This window comes from Melospiza georgiana, chromosome 27, assembly GCF_028018845.1.
Source record: "Melospiza georgiana isolate bMelGeo1 chromosome 27, bMelGeo1.pri, whole genome shotgun sequence".
NCBI lineage: Eukaryota > Metazoa > Chordata > Aves > Passeriformes > Passerellidae > Melospiza > Melospiza georgiana.
This window is the reverse complement of record NC_080456.1, coordinates 7,087,851-7,106,227: the sequence shown is the minus strand read 5'-3', so window position 1 is coordinate 7,106,227 and position 18,377 is coordinate 7,087,851. Positions and strand designations below refer to the sequence as shown.

Below are 18,377 nucleotides of genomic sequence, written 5' to 3'. Positions count from 1 at the left end.
GCCAGGGCAGGGCAGCTCCGATCATAAGTGGTACAGTCTACACACAATATAAGCTGACGCATACAGTGCAAGTGTACACAGAGTGTAAGTACACACAATATAAGGCGACATGCTTACATGCAGTGTAAGTACAGACAATATAAGGCGATGCACTTACATTGCATGTACCTATGCTGGCTTATACTGTACGTACTTATACTGTATGTAAGTACATACAATATAAGCCAACATAGGAACATACAATATAAACCACGACTTAAGAAAACTCTCTGGAAGATTACTTATTGAGCCCTGTATCCTTTGAGAAGATGGAACCTATAGAACTACTGCAGTCACGTGAGGAGGGTGTAAGATGCTCCCTCTAGAAGTTCAAGAAAATGGAAAAAAACCCACTACCAAAGCTGATAGTGAGAAGGAAGATGGATGAGAACATCTTGTCCCTGTGAGACATTCCTGTCTCAAAGAGTAAAAATGTAAAGATGCTGGAATAAGAGATATCCGGCAAGGAATGTGAGTAGAACATGGCACAGAAGAGAGCCGATAAAGCATTGAGATGTAACAAAGGCCTATGCCGTGGAAGACAATGGACACACACACCATAACATAGACACAGATGACATAACACAGAGACAAGTTGCAACTGCTTGGCACTTTCCCTTTAGGGACCCGAGAGTCCTAGCACAAGACGAGCCAGAGGCCAATGAGGCCAAGGGAAAGGAAGCCCTATGACAACAGCACGTGATGATGAAATGCAACTCATTAAAGGAAGTTAGGGCCAAAGCAGTTAGGAGGATGCTCGAGAGGCTCAGCAAGCCTAGAGAAGGAAGCGGACTGCCAGGTGACTGCGGCTACAGCTCCGGACCTGAAGGCAAGCTCCACGGGGGAAAGAGCCGTGACGACTTCAAGTCGAGGAAGGCAGATGACGCAAAGTTCACGAGAATGTGGAGATGGGTAGGAACTGCCCTGCCCGGCAAAGGCTCTGGTGAGGCTGAGGAGAAACCCTCTCCCTTTACTTCCAGGGAGCCTGTCCCACTACAGACCTCTCCACTAAGCTGACATCAGATTGCCTCCTGTGATAGTAAAGGCTTTTCCCCTTCTCCCAACCACTGGCCCCGACACTTAGCTTTTGGAAGACAAGCAGACAAAATCCATCCTCGGTCGGACGTGGACGTTGAGACGTTCTCAATGTGTGCGCTTCGGTGCTGCCGCTTCCAAGCTGTGGCTACAAGCCTGCCCAGGGTACCTAAGGCAAAACAGAAAACGTGACTATTGCCCTCAAAAACAGTAATCCCCGGGACTCCTTCGCACCCCTGCCCCAGCTCACCTCAAGTCTTGATTTGACTCCAGAGGCCGCCTGGAAGATACCTGCAAAAAGAAAATGTACACACTTAGCATGCTGCTGCATAACGCTCACCTAGGAATCAGCCCGCCTAAACTCCGAGTCACCTGCCCTCCTCTCTTCCCCGGCATGCCTAGGGCAGCGACAGCACCTGCAAAGAAACAAAGCAGAAAAGCATGCTGAGATACTGTGAAAACACAACCTCCCAACCCTGACAAGTATGCCACACTGATACCTTAAGCTTGAACCCACCTGGCATGGGCATGCTGGGCTAGGATAGATGGCAAGCAGTCCATCTAAAATAAAAAGAGGAATAATACATACCTAGAGCTGCACCAGAAACTGAGACCTCAGCAATAACAACTGTTTCGGTACCCTACTGAATGCTCACCTTGCCCACTCAGCCTTGACAGCTGCTCTCTGCCTTGACTTCCTAAAAATAAAGACAAAGAGCAGAGCTGCAGCAGCCACAATTTATGCTTCCTCTGCAGAGACAAACAGTGACTGACCTTCACAGGGGAATCCCCTCACCCAGAATGGGGGGCTCTGCCCTGGATTTATCCTTCTGCAACTAAAAGAAAGTTAGGATGAAAGTGAAAGGGCTGCAGGATAACTTATGGGCTCCACGTATCCTGTGTCCATCTACAAATCCCATCTAGAATCCAACTACACATTACAAATTCCAAGTCCCTGAGACTTCTCATATTGCAGCAGGGCAGAACAGCAGCTCCAGCACAAATGTGTGCAGACACCCGTGACACAGGACAGACAAGACGTGACAAACACTGGGGACACAACAGGAAGGGAAATCTCTTAGCAAGCAAAATGGCTGCAAGGACTGAGAGAATGCAAAAGAAGAAGAGTTGAAGCTGATGGCGAGCTGATGAGGCTCAGAGAACCCTGGAGGAAGAAGATGCAAACTGAATGATTTATTCCAAAAACTGCAAAGATGGATGCCCGAGAATCCTACAGTCAGAATCCTCTCCCTAACCTCACATCCTTACAAGTCCTACTCTGCTATAATGGATCATTGCGCAGCATGGCTGTCCGTACAGCTCAGAACAAGACATGACAAGACATTTGACTGGACGCTTCTAAAGAGAGATGCATTTCTGATGCCTGTGTGAGCTCCCCAGTCAAAAGATCTATGGCATGGGTGCCAGGGCGAGGAACGCTGAGATCACGGATGCTAGGAAAGGTTTCTGAGAGGCCCCTCACAGGGCTAAGATAAGAGACATGAGATATCCAGGAAAACACACAATACACAAGTGACACAAGACACACCAGGACTGCTCTGCCCTGCTGCGCACCTCAGCACTGTGGCCAAAAGGGAGACTTTGCTTTTATGGGGCCTAAGGGGCAACATCTTGGCTAACCTCATTGCCAGAGCCAACTCAGACCCCCACCTCAGGGAGTCCGGACAAAGCACCCCACGTTCATCCCCTCTGAGGGTTGCAGCCCTCTGCTTATCTCTCAGACATCAGGGAATGCCTGTGTCAGGTGCAAAGAAAGGCCACCTCGTCACCTGGTAAGGTCCTGCTGGCACCGGGCTGGTGTCTCTCAGACAGCTAGATTAAAGAGAACCAAACATCAGTGCCTGACCTTGGCACCGCATCGGCCAAAACCCCACCAGTCTGCTACTCACCATGCTCCTAGGAATGCCCAGCACCTCCTAACCCTGACCCTCTGCCATGGATGCAATGCATCCACACCTGAAAGAAAGTTAGAACATATGTCACACACCTCCACAATAACTTTAAATTTCAAGCTGGAAACACGTTATGTAAACCTAGGAATAGCACCTAGTGCCCAAGTAGAGCCCACATTACAAATTCCAACTCCCCAGGCTTGTCCCATTGCAGCACGCCATGCGGCAGGGCAGAACAGCTCCAGCACAAATACCTGCAGACACCCGTGACACAGAACGTGACAAACAGGGGGACACCAAACACAACACATCATGCTTGTGGTGAGGGCCTCGAGGGAAGAGGGCAAAAGGGACCCCAAAGACACACTAGGGAACACAGCACACCAGACAACAGGACACAGACCGGAGCTGTTCTGCACTGCCCACCTGACAGCTGCCATCAAAAGAAGAGCCTCTCCCTTTAGCTGTCCTAAGAGGCCCTTGGAGAAGAATGCTTTTCCCTCTGCTGCTTTTTAACTCTGCCCCAAGAACTCCCAACCTGATACTCTCCCATCTCCAGGCCGTGGCCCCCAACTTATCTTTTCGATGATTGGTGAGGGGAATCCACGCTGCACCTGAAATGAGTCTGCCTCGGAGGGCTCTGTGATGGCCTGTTAGCCTCCCAGTAAGCTACAATAAAGAAAACCAAAACCAAAGTATGAGTTCAGACTTATGTGGGCCAAATCACACACAGGCAGCTACTTGCCCTTTCCTGAGCGTGCCTGGCTCCCTCAGGCTCCAGCTTCATCCTGATTCCAAGGATGTGGCCTTCCATAGGAGTGGCACCTGGGTTAGAGAAAGGCAAAGTTAAATGCCATTGCTGTGAGTGCAGTGGATGACCTTGTGTGCTGTAAGACACGGCAATGCCTCTGCTAGGCTTCTGAACAGCCTTGTGTTGGGGGGGCCCTCAAATAAACAAATAAACACCCTTTCTCACCCTGCTGCCTGCAAACCCCCTCCCAAGAACTCCTTACTGGATACCTGATCACGCTCCCTCTCCCAGTCACCATCCTCAACTCACCTGAAGCCTCAATCTCAAACATCATCCTTGACACTGGGCAGATCCCTCTTGTGACACAATGAATATGCTGAAAAATGGTTGTGCTTCAGAGCTGAGCAATAACAACCACTTCTCTCTGCTGCTCACCTTGGCTGCTGGTATCCAGAGTTACTTCCTAAAAAGAAAGACAAAGAACAGAGCTGTAACACAGTCACCATACACACTTCTGCTGCAGAGACAAATGGGGCCTCACCTGCTCAGGGGAATCCCCTCAACGGGACGGGGACCTCTGGCACAGATTTAATCCATCTGAATCTCAAAAAAAAGGTAGGACAAGAGTCACACTGTTGCAGGATAACTGAGGAGCTCCAGATATCCTGTGTCCATCTACAAAACCCACCTACAGTCCAACTACACCCCGCATTACACATTCCAAGTCCCCAGGACTTCTACTATTGCAGCTGGCTATGCCGCAGGGCAGAGCAGCCCCGTCCCAAATGTGTGCAGACACCCGTGACACAGGACAGACAGGACAGGACAGGACAGACAACGGGGACACAACAGGAACAGAAATCTCTTGGCAAGGAAAATGGCTGCAAGGACTGAGATAACGCAAAAGGAGATGACCGAGCTGAGACCGATGGTGAGCTTATGAGGCTCAGAGAACCCTGGAGGAAGAAGATGCTAACTGAAGGATTTATTCCAAGAACAGCAAAGATCGATGCCTAGGAATCCTATGGTCAGAATCCTCTGCCTGCCCTCACATTCTTACAAGTCCTAATCCACCATAATGGATCCAGGTGGGGCATAGCTGTCCGGACAGCTCAGAACAAGACCTGACAAGACACCTGACTGGATGCTTCCAAAGACAGAAGAGAGTCTGATGCCTGTCTGAGCTCCCCAGTCAAAAGTTCAATGGCCCGGGTGCCAGGCCAAGGAATGCAGAGATCACAGATGCTAACAAGGACGCCAAGGTTTCTGACAGGCCCCCCCTAAGGTAAAAGACATGGCATACACAAACAACACATAATGCACAACAGACAAAGGACACGAGACACCCCGGGACTGCTCTGCCCTGCACACCTCAGCACTGGGATCAAAAGTGAGACGTGGCTATTATGGGGCCTAAGGGGCCACCTCATGAACACCCCCCCCTCCAAATTGGACTCAAAAACCCCTCCCAGTCATTCCCAAACCAGCACCATGCCTTCATCCCCTCTGTGGGTCACAGCCCTCTACTTATCTCTCAGACATCTGGGGATGCTGGTCCCTGTTAGGTGCAAAGAAAGGCCACCTCGTCAGCTGGGAAGGTCCTGCTGGCACCGGGCTGGTATCTCTCAGACAGCTAGATTAAAGAGAACCAAACATCAGTGCCTGATCTTGGCACCGCATCAGCCAAAACCCCACCACTCTGCTACTCACCGCGCTCCTAAGAAGGCCCGGCACCTCCTAACCCTGACCCTCTGCCACACATGGAATGCAGCTGCACCTGAAAGAAAGTTAGAACATATGTCAAACAAAACCAGGGTAACTCACAAGCTGCAAACACCTTATGTCAATCTAGGAACAGCATCCAGAGCCCAAGTACACCCCACATTACAAATTCCCACTCCCTATGGTTTGTCCTACTGCAGCAGGCCATAGGCAGGGCAGAGCAGCTCCGGCACAAACGTGTGTACACACCCGTGACACAGAACGTGACAAACAGGGGGGACAAGAAACACGACACATCATGCTTGTGGTGAGGGCCTCGAGGGAAGAGGGCAAAAGGGACCCCAAAGACACACCAGGTAACACGGCACACGAGACAATACCAGACAGACCAGAGCTGTTCTGCACTGCCCGCCTGACATCTGCCATCAAAAGTAGAGCCTCTCCCTTTACCTGTCCTAAGAGGCCCTTAGAGAAGATTGCTTTTCCCACTGCCAATTTTTAAATCTGGCGCAAGAACTCCCAACCTGATACTCTCCCATCTCCAGGCCGTGGCCCCCGACTTATCTTTTGGATGATCGGCGATGTGGATCCACGTTGCACCTGAAATGAGTCTGCCTCGGAGGGCTCTGTGATGGCCTGTGAGCCTCTTGGTCAGCTACAATAAAGAAAACCAAAACCAAAGTGTGAGTCCAGAGTTATGCGGGCCAAATCCCTGCAAGGCAGCTACTTGCCCTTTCCTGAGTGTGCCTGGCTCCCTCAGGCTCCAGCTTCATCCTGATTCCAAGGCTGTGGCCTTCATTAGGGGTGGCACCTGGGTTAGAGAAAGGCAAAGTTAAATGGCATTCCTGTGAGTGCAGTGGATGACCTTGTGTGCTCTAAGACATGGGAATGCCTCTGCTAGGCTTCTGAACAGCCTTGTGTGGGGGGGCCCTCAAATAAACAAACACCCTTTCTCACCCTGCTGCCTGCAAACCCCCTCCCAAGAACTCCTAACTGGATACCTACTCACCCTCCCTCTCCCAGTCACAATCCTCAATCACCTGAAGCCTCAATCTCAAACATCATCCTTGACACTGGGCAGATCCCTCTTGTGACACGATGAATCGGCTGAAAAATTGTTGTGCTTGAGAGCTGAGCAATAACAACCACTTCTCTCCGCTGCCCACCTTGGCTGCTGGTATCCAGATTGATTTCCTAAAAAGAAAGACAAAGAACAGTGCTGTAACACAGTCACCACATACATTTCTGCTGCAGGGACAAACGGGGCCTCACCTGCTCGGGGCAATCCCCTCACCTGGGACGGGGCCCTCTGGCACAGATTTAATCCATCTCAATCTGAAAAAAAAGTTAGGACAAGAGTCACACTGTTGCAGGATAACTGATGAGCTCCAGATATGATGTGTCCATCTACAAATCCCATCTAGAGTCCAACTACACCCCACATTACAAATGCCAAGTCCCCAGAACTTCTCCTATTGCACCAGGCTGTGCGGCAGGGCAGAGCAGCCCGGCACAAATGTGTGATGACACCCGTGACACAGGACAGACAACGGGGACACAACAGGAACAGAAATCTCTTGGCAAGGAAAATGGCTGCAAGGACTGAGAGAATGCAAAAGGAGATGACCGAGCTGAGACCGATGGTCAGCTGATGAGGCTCAGAGAACCCTGGAGGAAGAAGATGCTAACTGAAGGATTTATTTCAATAACTGCAAAGATCAATGCCTAGGAATCCTATGGTCAGAATCCTCTGCCTGCCCTCACATTTTTTACAAGTCCTAATCCACCATAATGGATCCAGGTGGGGCATAGCTGTCCGGACAGCTCAGAACAAGACCTGACAAGACACCTGACTGGATGCTTCCAAAGAGAAAAGAGAGTCTGATGCCTGTCTGAGCTCCCCAGTCAAAAGTTCTGTGGCCCGGGTGCCAGGCCAAGGAATGCAGAGATCACAGATGCTAACAAGGATGCCAAGGTTTCTGACAGGCCCCCCTAAGGTAAAAGACATGGCATACACAAACAACACATAATGGACAACAGACAAGTGACACGAGACACACCGGGACTGCTCGGCCCTGCACACCGCAGCACTGCGATCAAAAGTGAGACGTGGCTTTTATGGGGCCTAAGGGGCCACCTCATGAACACCCCCCACCTCCAAATTGGACTCAAAAACCCCTCCCGGTAATTCCCAAACCAGCACCATGCCTTCATCCCCTCTGTGGGTCACAGCCCTCTACTTATCTCTCAGACATCTGGGGATGCTGGTCCCTGTCAGGTGCAAAGAAAGGCCACCTCGTCACCTGGGAAGGTCCTGCTGCCACCGGGCTGGTGTCTCTCAGACAGCTAGATTAAAGAGAACCAAACATCAGTGCCTGACCTTGGCACCGCATCGGCCAAAACCCCACCACTCTGCTACTCACCGCGCTCCTAAGAAGGCCCAGCACCTCCTAACCCTCACCCTCTGCCACACACGGAATGCATCTGCACCTGAAAGAAAGTTACAACATATGTCAAACACCACCAGGGTAACTCACAAGCTGCAAACACCTTATGTCAATCTAGGAACAGCATCTAGAGCCCAAGTACAGCCCACATTACAAATTTCAACTCCCCAAGGCTTGTCCTACTGCAGCAGGCCATGGGCAGGGCAGAACAGCTCCAGCACAAACGTGTGCACACACCCGTGACAGAGAACGTGACAAACAGGGGGGACAAGAAACACGACACATCATGCTTGTGGTGAGGGCCTCAAGGGGAGAAGGGAAAAGGGACCCCAAAGACACACTAGGGAACACGGCACACCGGACAACACCAGACAGACCAGAGCTGTTCTGCACTGCCCGCCTGAAAGCTGCCATCAAAAGTAGAGCCTCGCCCTTTAGCTGTCCTAAGAGGCCCTTGGAGAAGATTGCTTTTCCCACTGCCAATTTTTAAATCTGGCACAAGAACTCCCAACCTGATACACTCCCATCTCCAGGCCGTGGCACCCGACTTATCTTTTGGATGATTGGTGATGGGAATCCACGCTGCACCTGAAATGCGTCTGCCTCGGAGGGCTCTGTGATGGCCTGTGAGCCTCTCGGTCAGCTGCAATAAAGAAAACCAAAACCAAAGTATACGTCCAGAGTTATGTGGGCCAAATCCCAGTAATGCAGCTACTTGCCCTTTCCTGAGTGTGCCTGGCTCCTTCAGGCTCCAGCTTCATCCTGATTCCAAGGCTGTGGCCTTCATTAGGGGTGGCACCTGGGTTAGAGAAAGGCAAAGTTAAATGGCATTGCTGTGAGTGCAGTGGATGACCTTGTGTGCTGCAAGACATGGCAATGCCTCTGCTAGGCTTCTGAACAGCCTTGTGTGGGGGGGAGCCCTCAAATAAACAAATAAACACCCTTTCTCACCCTGCTGCCTGCAAACCCCCTCCCAAGAACTCCTAACTGGATACCTGATCACCCTCCCTCTCCCAGTCACAATCCTCAATCACCTGAAGCCTCAATCTCAAACATCATCCTTGACACTGGGCAGATCCCTCTTGTGACACGATCAATCTGCTGCAAAACTGTTGTGCTTGAGAGCTGAGCAATAACAACGACTTCTCTCCGCTGCCCACCTTGGCTGCTGGAATCCAGATTTATTTCCTAAAAAGAAAGACAAAGAACAGTGCTGTAACACAGTCACCATACACACTTCTGCTGCAGAGACAAATGGGGCCTCACCTGCTCGGGGCAATCCCCTCACCCGGGATGGGGCCCCCTGGCACAGATTTAATCCATCTGATTCTGCAAAAAAAAGTTAGGACAAGAGTCACACTGTTGCAGGATAACTGAAGAGCTCCAGATATGATGTGTCCATCTACAAATCCCATCTAGAGACCAACTACACTCCACATTACAAATGCCAAGTCCCCAGGACTTCTCCTATTGCACCAGGCTGTGCGGCAGGGCAGAGCAGCCCCGGCACAAATGTGTGCAGACACCCGTGACACAGGACAGGCAGGACAGGACAGACAACGGGGACACAACAGGAACAGACATCTCTTGGCAAGGAAAATGGCTGCAAGGACTGAGAGAATGCAAAAGGAGATGACTGAGTTCAAACTGACGGTCAGCTGATGAGGCTCAGAGAACCCTGGAGGAAGAAGATGCTAACTGAAGGATTTATTCCAATAACTGCAAAGATCGATGCCTAGGAATCCTATGGTCAGAATCCTCTGCCTGCCCTCACATTCTTACAAGTCCTAATCCACCATAATGGATCCAGGTGGGGCATAGCTGTCCGGACAGCTCAGAACAAGACCTGACAAGACACCTGACTGGATGCTTCCAAAGACAGAAGAGAGTCTGATGCATGTCTGAGCTCCCCAGTCAAAAGTTCAATGGCCCGGGTGCCAGGCCAAGGAATGCAGAGATCACAGATGCTAACAAGGATGCCAAGGTTTCTGACAGGCCCCCCTAAGGTAAAAGACATGGCATACACAAACAACACATAATGCACAACAGACAAGTGACACGAGACACCCCGGGACTGCTCTGCCCTGCACACCTCAGCACTGCGATCAAAAGTGAGACTTTGCTTTTATGGGGCCTAAGGGGCCACTTCATGAACACCACCCACCTCCAAATTGGACTCAAAAACGCCTCCCGGTCATTCCCAAACCAGCACCATGCCTTCATCCCCTCTGTGGGTCACAGCCCTCTACTTATCTCTCAGACATCTGGGGATGCCGGTCCCTGTCACGTGCATAGAAAGGCCACCTCGTCACCTGGGAAGGTCCTGCTGCCACCGGGCTGGTGTCTCTCAGACAGCTAGATTAAAGAGAACCAAACATCAGTGCCTGACCTTGGCACCGCATCGGCCAAAACCCCACCACTCTGCTACTCACCGCGCTCCTAAGAAGGCCCGGCACCTCCTAACCCTGACCCTCTGCCACACATGGAATGCATCTGCACCTGAAAGAAAGTTAGAACTTATGTCAAACAAAACCAGGGTAACTCACAAGCTGCAAACACCTTATGTCAATCTAGGAACAGCATCTAGACCCCAAGTACAGCCCACATGACAAATTTCAACTCCCCAAGGCTTGTCCTACTGCAGCAGGCCATGGGCAGGGCAGAACAGTTCCGGCACAAATACCCGCAGACACCCGTGACACAGAACGTGACAAACAGGGGGACATGAAACACGACACATCATGCTTGTGGTGAGGGCCTCGAGGGAAGAGGGCAAAAGGGATCCCAAAGACACACTAGGGAACACGGCACACACCGGAGCTGTTCTGCACTGCCCACCTGAAAGCTGCCATCAAAAGTAGAGCCTCTCCCTTTACCTGTCCTAAGAGGCCCTTGGAGAAGAATGCTCTTCTCTTTGCTAATTTCTAAATCTGCCCCAAGAACTACCAACCCATTATTCTCTCATCTCCAGGCCCTGGCCCCCAACTTATCTTTTGGATGATTGGTGATGGGAATCCACGCTGCACCTGAAATGCGTCTGCCTCGGAGGGCTCTGTGATGGCCTGTGAGCCTCTCGGTCAGCTGCAATAAAGAAAACCAAAACCAAAGTGTGAGTCCAGAGTTATGCGGGCCAAATCCCTGCAAGTCAGCTACTTGCCCTTTCCTGAGCGTGCCTGGCTCCCTCAGGCTCCAGCTTCATCCTGATTCCAAGGCTGTGGCCTTCATTAGGGGTGGCACCTGGGTTAGAGAAAGGCAAAGTTAAATGGCATTGCTGTGAGTGCAGTGGATGACCTTGTGTGCTGCAAGACATGGGAATGCCTCTGCTAGGCTTCTGAACAGCCTTGTGTGGGGGAGCCCTCAAATAAACAAATAAACACCCTTTCTCACCCTGCTGCCTTCAAACCCCCTCCCAAGAACTCCTAACTGGATACCTACTCACCCTCCCTCTCCCAGTCACAATCCTCAACTCACCTGAAGCCTCAATCTCAAACATCATCCTTGACACTGGGCAGATCCCTCTTGTGACACGATGAATCGGCTGAAAAATTGTTGTGCTTGAGAGCTGAGCAATAACAACCACTTCTCTCCGCTGCTCACCTTGGCTGCTGGTATCCAGATTGATTTCCGAAAAAGAAAGACAAAGAAGAGTGCTGTAACACAGTCACCATATACACTTCTGCTGCAGAGACAAACGGGGCCTCACCTGCTCAGGGGAATCCCCTCACCTGGGACGGGGCCCTCTGGCACAGATTTAATCCATCTCAATCTGAAAAAAAAGTTAGGACAAGAGTCAAACTGTTGCAGGATAACTGATGAGCTCCAGATATGATGTGTCCATCTACAAATCCCATCTAGAGTCCAACTACACCCCACATTACAAATGCCAAGTCCCCAGGACTTCTCCTATTGCACCAGGCTGTGCGGCCGGGCAGAGCAGCCCCGGCACAAATGTGTGATGACACCCGTGACACAGGACAGACAGGACAGGACAGGACAGACAACGGGGACACAACAGGAACAGAAATCTCTTGGCAAGGAAAATGGCTGCAAGGACTGAGAGAATGCAAAAGGAGATGACCGAGCTGAGACCGATGGTCAGCTGATGAGGCTCAGAGAACCCTGGAGGAAGAAGATGCTAACTGAAGGATTTATTCCAATAACTGCAAAGATGGATGCCTAGGAATCCTACAGTCAGAACCCTCTACCTAACCTCGTAATATTACAAGTCCTAATCCACCATAATGGATCCAGGTGGGGCATAGCTGTCCGGACAGCTCAGAACAAGACCTGACAAGACACCTGACTGGATGCTTCCAAAGAGAGAAGAGAGTCTGATGCCTGTCTGAGCTCCCCAGTCAAAAGTTCAATGGCCCGGGTGCCAAGCCAAGGAATGCAGAGATCACAGATGCTAACAAGGATGCCAAGGTTTCTGACAGGCCCCCCTAAGGTAAAAGACATGGCATACACAAACAACACATAATGCACAAGAGACAAAGGACACGAGACACACCGGGACTGCTCTGCCCTGCGCTCCTCAGCACTGTGATCAAAAGTGAGACGTGGCTTTTATGGGGCTTAAGGGGCCACCTCATGAACACCCCCCCCTCCAAATTGGACTCAAAAACCCCTCCCGGTAATTCCCAAACCAGCACCATGCCTTCATCCCCTCTGTGGGTCACAGCCCTCTACTTATCTCTCAGACATCTGGGGATGCCGGTCCCTGTCAGGTGCAAAGAAAGGCCACCTCGTCACCTGGGAAGGTCCTGCTGCCACCGGGCTGGTGTCTCTCAGACAGCTAGATTAAAGAGAACCAAACATCAGTGCCTGACCTTGGCACCGCATCGGCCAAAACCCCACCACTCTGCTACTCACTGCGCTCCTAAGAAGGCCCGGCACCTCCTAACCCTGACCCTCTGCCACACAGGGAATGCATCTGCACCTGAAAGAAAGTTAGAACTTATGTCAAACAAAACCAGGGTAACTCACAAGCTGCAAACACCTTATGTCAATCTAGGAACAGCATCTAGAGCCCAAGTACACCCCACATTACAAATTTCAACTCCCCAAGGCTTGTCCTACTGCAGCAGGCCATGGGCAGGGCAGAACAGCTCCGGCACAAACGTGTGTACACACCCGTGAAACAGAACGTGACAAACAGGGGGGACAAGAAACACGACACATCATGCTTGTGGTGAGGGTCTTGAGGGGAGAAGGCAAAAGGGACCCCAAAGACACACCAGGTAACACGGCACACAAGACAACACCAGACAGACCAGAGCTGTTCTGCACTGCCCGCCTGACATCTGCCATCAAAAGTAGAGCCTCTCCCTTTACCTGTCCTAAGAGGCCCTTGGAGAAGACTGCTTTTCCCACAGCCAATTTTTAAATCTGGCGCAAGAACTCCCAACCTGATACACTCCCATCTCCAGGCCGTGGCCCCCGACTTATCTTTTGGATGATCGGCGATGTGGATCCACGTTGCACCTGAAATGAGTCTGCCTCGGAGGGCTCTGTGATGGCCTGTGAGCCTCTCGGTCAGCTGCAATAAAGAAAACCAAAACCAAAGTATGAGTTCAGACTTATGTGGGCCAAATCCCAGCAAGGCAGCTACTTGCCCTTTCCTGAGCGTGCCTGGCTCCTTCAGGCTCCAGCTTCATCCTGATTCCAAGGCGGTGGCCTTCATTAGGGGTGGCACCTGGGTTAGAGAAAGGCAAAGTTAAATGGCATTGCTGTGAGTGCAGTGGATGACCTTGTGTGCTGTAAGATATGGCAATGCCTCTGCTAGGCTTCTGAACAGCCTTGTGGGGGGGGGAGCCCTCAAATAAACAAATAAACACCCTTTCTCACCCTGCTGCCTGCAAACCCCCTCCCAAGAACTCCTAACTGGATACCTGAACACCCTCCCTCTCCCAGTCACCATCCTCAACTCACCTGAAGCCTCAATCTCAAACATCATCCTTGACACTGGGCAGATCCCTCTTGTGACACGATGAATCGGCTGAAAAATTGTTGTGCTTGAGAGCTGAGCAATAACAACCACTTCTCTCCGCTGCCCACCTTGGCTGCTGGAATCCAGATTTATTTCCTAAAAAGAAAGACAAAGAACAGAGCTGTAACACAGTCACCATACACACTTCTGCTGCAGAGACAAATGGGGCCTCACCTGCTCGGGGCAATCCCCTCACCCGGGATGGGGCCCCCTGGCACAGATTTAATCCATCTGATTCTGCAAAAAAAAGTTAGGACAAGAGTCACACTGTTGCAGGATAACTGAAGAGCTCCAGATATGATGTGTCCATCTACAAATCCCATCTAGAGACCAACTACACCCCACATTACAAATTCCAAGTCCCCAGGACTTCTCCTATTGCACCAGGCTGTGCGGCAGGGCAGAGCAGCCCCGGCAAAATGTGTGCAGACACCCGTGACACAGGACAGACAGGACAGGACAGACAACGGGGACACAACAGGAACAGACATCTCTTGGCAAGGAAAATGGCTGCAAGGACTGAGAGAATGCAAAGGGAGATGACCGAGCTGAGACCGATGGTGAGCTGATGAGGCTCAGAAAACCCTGGAGGAAGAAGATGCTAATTGAATGCAGTTATTGGAATAAATCAAAGATGGATGCCTAGGAAACCTACAGTCAAAACCCTCTACCTAACCTCGTAATATTACAAGTCCTAATCCACCATATTGGATCCAGGTGGGGCATAGCTGTCCGTACAGCTCAGAACAAGACCTGACAAGACACCTGACTGGATGCTTCCAAAGAGAGAAGAGAGTCTGATGCATGTCTGAGCTCCCGAGTCAAAAGTTCTGTGGCCCGGGTGCCAGGCCAAGGAATGCAGAGATCACAGATGCTAACAAGGATGCCAAGGTTTCTGACAGGTCCCCCTAAGGTAAAAGATATGGGATACACAAACAACACATAATGCACAACAGACAAGTGACACGAGACACCCCGGGACTGCTCTGCCCTGCACACCTCAGCACTGCGATCAAAAGTGAGACGTGGCTTTTATGGGGCCTAAGGGGCCACTTCATGAACACCACCCACCTCCAAATTGGACTCAAAAACCCCTCCCGGTCATTCCCAAACCAGCACCATGCCTTCATCCCCACTGTGGGTCACAGCCCTCTACTTATCTCTCAGACATCTGGGGATGCTGGTCCCTGTCAGGTGCAAAGAAAGGCCACCTCGTCACCTGGTAAGGTCCTGCTGGCACCGGGCTGGTGTCTCTCAGACAGCTAGATTAAAGAGAACCAAACATCAGTGCCTGATCTTGGCAACGCATCGGCCAAAACCCCACCACTCTGCTACTCACCGCGCTCCTAAGAAGGCCCGGCACCTCCTAACCCTGACCCTCTGCCACACATGGAATGCATCTGCACCTGAAAGAAAGTTAGAACATATGTCAAACACCACCAGGGTAACTCACAAGCTGCAAACACCTTATGTCAATCTAGGAACAGCATCTAGACCCCAAGTACAGCCCACATGACAAATTTCAACTCCCCAAGGCTTGTCCTACTGCAGCAGGCCATGGCAGGGCAGAACAGCTCCGGCACAAATGTGTGCACACACCCGTGACACAGAACGTGACAAACAGGGGGACATGAAACACGACACATCATGCTTGTGGTGAGGGCCTCGAGGGAAGAGGGCAAAAGGGATCCCAAAGACACACTAGGGAACACGGCACACACCGGAGCTGTTCTGCACTGCCCACCTGAAAGCTGCCATCAAAAGTAGAGCCTCTCCCTTTACCTGTCCTAAGAGGCCCTTGGAGAAGAATGCTCTTCTCTTTGCTAATTTCTAAATCTGCCCCAAGAACTACCAACCCACTATTCTCTCATCTCCAGGCCCTGGCCCCCAACTTATCTTTTGGATGATCGGCGATGTGGATCCACGTTGCACCTGAAATGAGTCTGCCTCAGAGGGCTCTGTGATGGCCTGTGAGCCTCTTGGTCAGCTACAATAAAGTAAACCGAAACCAAAGTGTGAGTCCAGAGTTATGTGGGCCAAATCCCTGCAAGGCAGCTACTTGCCCTTTCCTGAGTGTGCCTGGCTCCCTCAGGCTCCAGCTTCATCCTGATTCCAAGGCTGTGGCCTTCATTAGGGGTGGCACCTGGGTTAGAGAAAGGCAAAGTTAAATGCCATTGCTGTGAGTGCAGTGGATGACCTAGTGTGCTGAAAGACACGGGAATGCCTCTGCTAGTCTTCTGAACAGCCTTGTGTGGGGGGGCCCTCAAATAAACAAATAAACACCCTTTCTCACCCTGCTGCCTTCAAACTCCCTCCCAAGAACTCCTAACTGGATACCTACTCACCCTCCCTCTCCCAGTCACCATCCTCAACTCACCTGAAGCCTCAATCCCAAACATCATCCTTGACACTGGGCAGATCCCTCTTGTGACACGATGAATCTGCTGAAAAATTGTTGTGCTTGAGAGCTGAGCAATAACAACGACTTCTCTCCGCTGCTCACCTTGGCTGCTGGTATCCAGATTGATTTCCTAAAAAGAAAGACAAAGAACAGTGCTGTAACACAGTCACCACATACACTTCTGCTGCAGAGACAAATGGGGCCTCACCTGCTCGGGGCAATCCCCTCACCCGGGACGGGGCCCTCTGGCACAGATTTAATCCATCTGATTCTGGAAAAAAAGTTAGGACAAGAGTCACACTGTTGCAGGATAACTGATGAGCTCCAGATATGATGTGTCCATCTACAAATCCCATCTAGAGACCAACTACACCCCACATTACAAATGCCAAGTCCCCAGGACTTCTCCTATTGCACCAGGCTGTGCGGCAGGGCAGAGCAGCCCCGGCACAAATGTGTGATGACACCCGTGACACAGGACAGGCAGGACAGGACAGGACAGACAACGGGGACACAACAGGAACAGACATCTCTTGGCAAGGAAAATGGCTGCAAGGACTGAGAGAACGCAAAAGGAGATGACTGAGTTCAAACTGACGGTCAGCTGATGAGGCTCAGAGAACCCTGGAGGAAGAAGATGCTAACTGAAGGATTTATTCCAATAACTGCAAAGATCGATGCCTAGGAATCCTATGGTCAGAATCCTCTGCCTGCCCTCACATTCTTACAAGTCCTAATCCACCATAATGGATCCAGGTGGGGCATAGCTGTCCGGACAGCTCAGAACAAGACCTGACAAGACACCTGACTGGATGCTTCCAAAGACAGAAGAGAGTCTGATGCCTGTCTGAGTTCCCTAGTCAAAAGTTCAATGGCCCGGGTGCCAGGCCAAGGAATGCAGAGATCACAGATGCTAACAAGGATGCCAAGGTTTCTGACAGGCCCCCCTAAGGTAAAAGACATGGCATACACAAACAACACATAATGCACAACAGACAAGTGACACGAGACACCCCGGGACTGCTCTGCCCTGCACACCTCAGCACTGCGATCAAAAGTGAGACGTGGCTTTTATGGGGCTTAAGGGGCCACTTCATGAACACCACCCACCTCCAAATTGGACTCAAAAACCCCTCCCGGTAATTCCCAAACCAGCACCATGCCTGCATCCCCACTGTGGGTCACAGCCCTCTACTTATCTCTCAGACATCTGGGGATGCCGGTCCCTGTCAGGTGCAAAGAAAGGCCACCTCGTCACCTGGTAAGGTCCTGCTGGCACCGGGCTGGTGTCTCTCAGACAGCTAGATTAAAGAGAACCAAACATCAGTGCCTGACCTTGGCACCGCATCGGCCAAAACCCCACCACTCTGCTACTCACCATGCTCCTAGGAATGCCCAGCACCTCCTAACCCTGACCCTCTGCCATGGATGCAATGCATCCACACCTGAAAGAAAGTTAGAACATATGTCACACAGCTCCACAATAACTTTAATTTTCAAGCTGCAAACACCTTATGTAAACCTAGGAATAGCACCTAGTGCCCAAGTAGAGCCCACATTCAAATTTCAACTCCCCAGGCTTGTCCTACTGCAGCAGGCCATGGGCAGGGCAGAACAGTTCCGGCACAAATACCCGCAGACACCCGTGACACAGAACGTGACAAACAGGGGGACACCAAACACAACACATCATGCTTGTGGTGAGGGCCTCGAGGGAAGAGGGCAAAAGGGACCCCAAAGACACACTAGGGAACACAGCACACCAGACAACAGGATACAGACCGGAGCTGTTCTGCACTGCCCGCCTGAAAGCTGCCATCAAAAGAAGAGCCTCTCCCTTTAGCTGTCCTAAGAGGCCCTTGGAGAAGAATGCTTTTCCCTCTGCTGCTTTTTAACTATGCCCCAAGAACTCCCAACCTGCTACACTCCCATCTCCAGGCCCTGGCCCCCAACTTATCTTTTGGATGATTGGTGAGGGGAATCCACGCTGCACCTGAAATGAGTCTGCCTCGGAGGGCTCTGTGATGGCCTGTTAGCCTCCCAGTCAGCTACAATAAAGAAAACCAAAACCAAAGTATGA

General features: G+C 51.2%; 1 long non-coding RNA gene across 1 annotated transcript; it reads right to left on the bottom strand.

Moving 5' to 3' along the window:
• Window positions 1-1,419: 1,419 nt before the first annotated feature.
• On the bottom strand, window positions 1,420-2,028 carry LOC131093916 (uncharacterized). Its single transcript, XR_009115631.1, has 3 exons — window positions 1,731-2,028; window positions 1,592-1,635; window positions 1,420-1,490 (listed from the first exon to the last, which is right to left on the bottom strand). It is a non-coding gene; the product is annotated as an uncharacterized LOC131093916 (long non-coding RNA).
• Window positions 2,029-18,377: the final 16,349 nt, after the last annotated feature.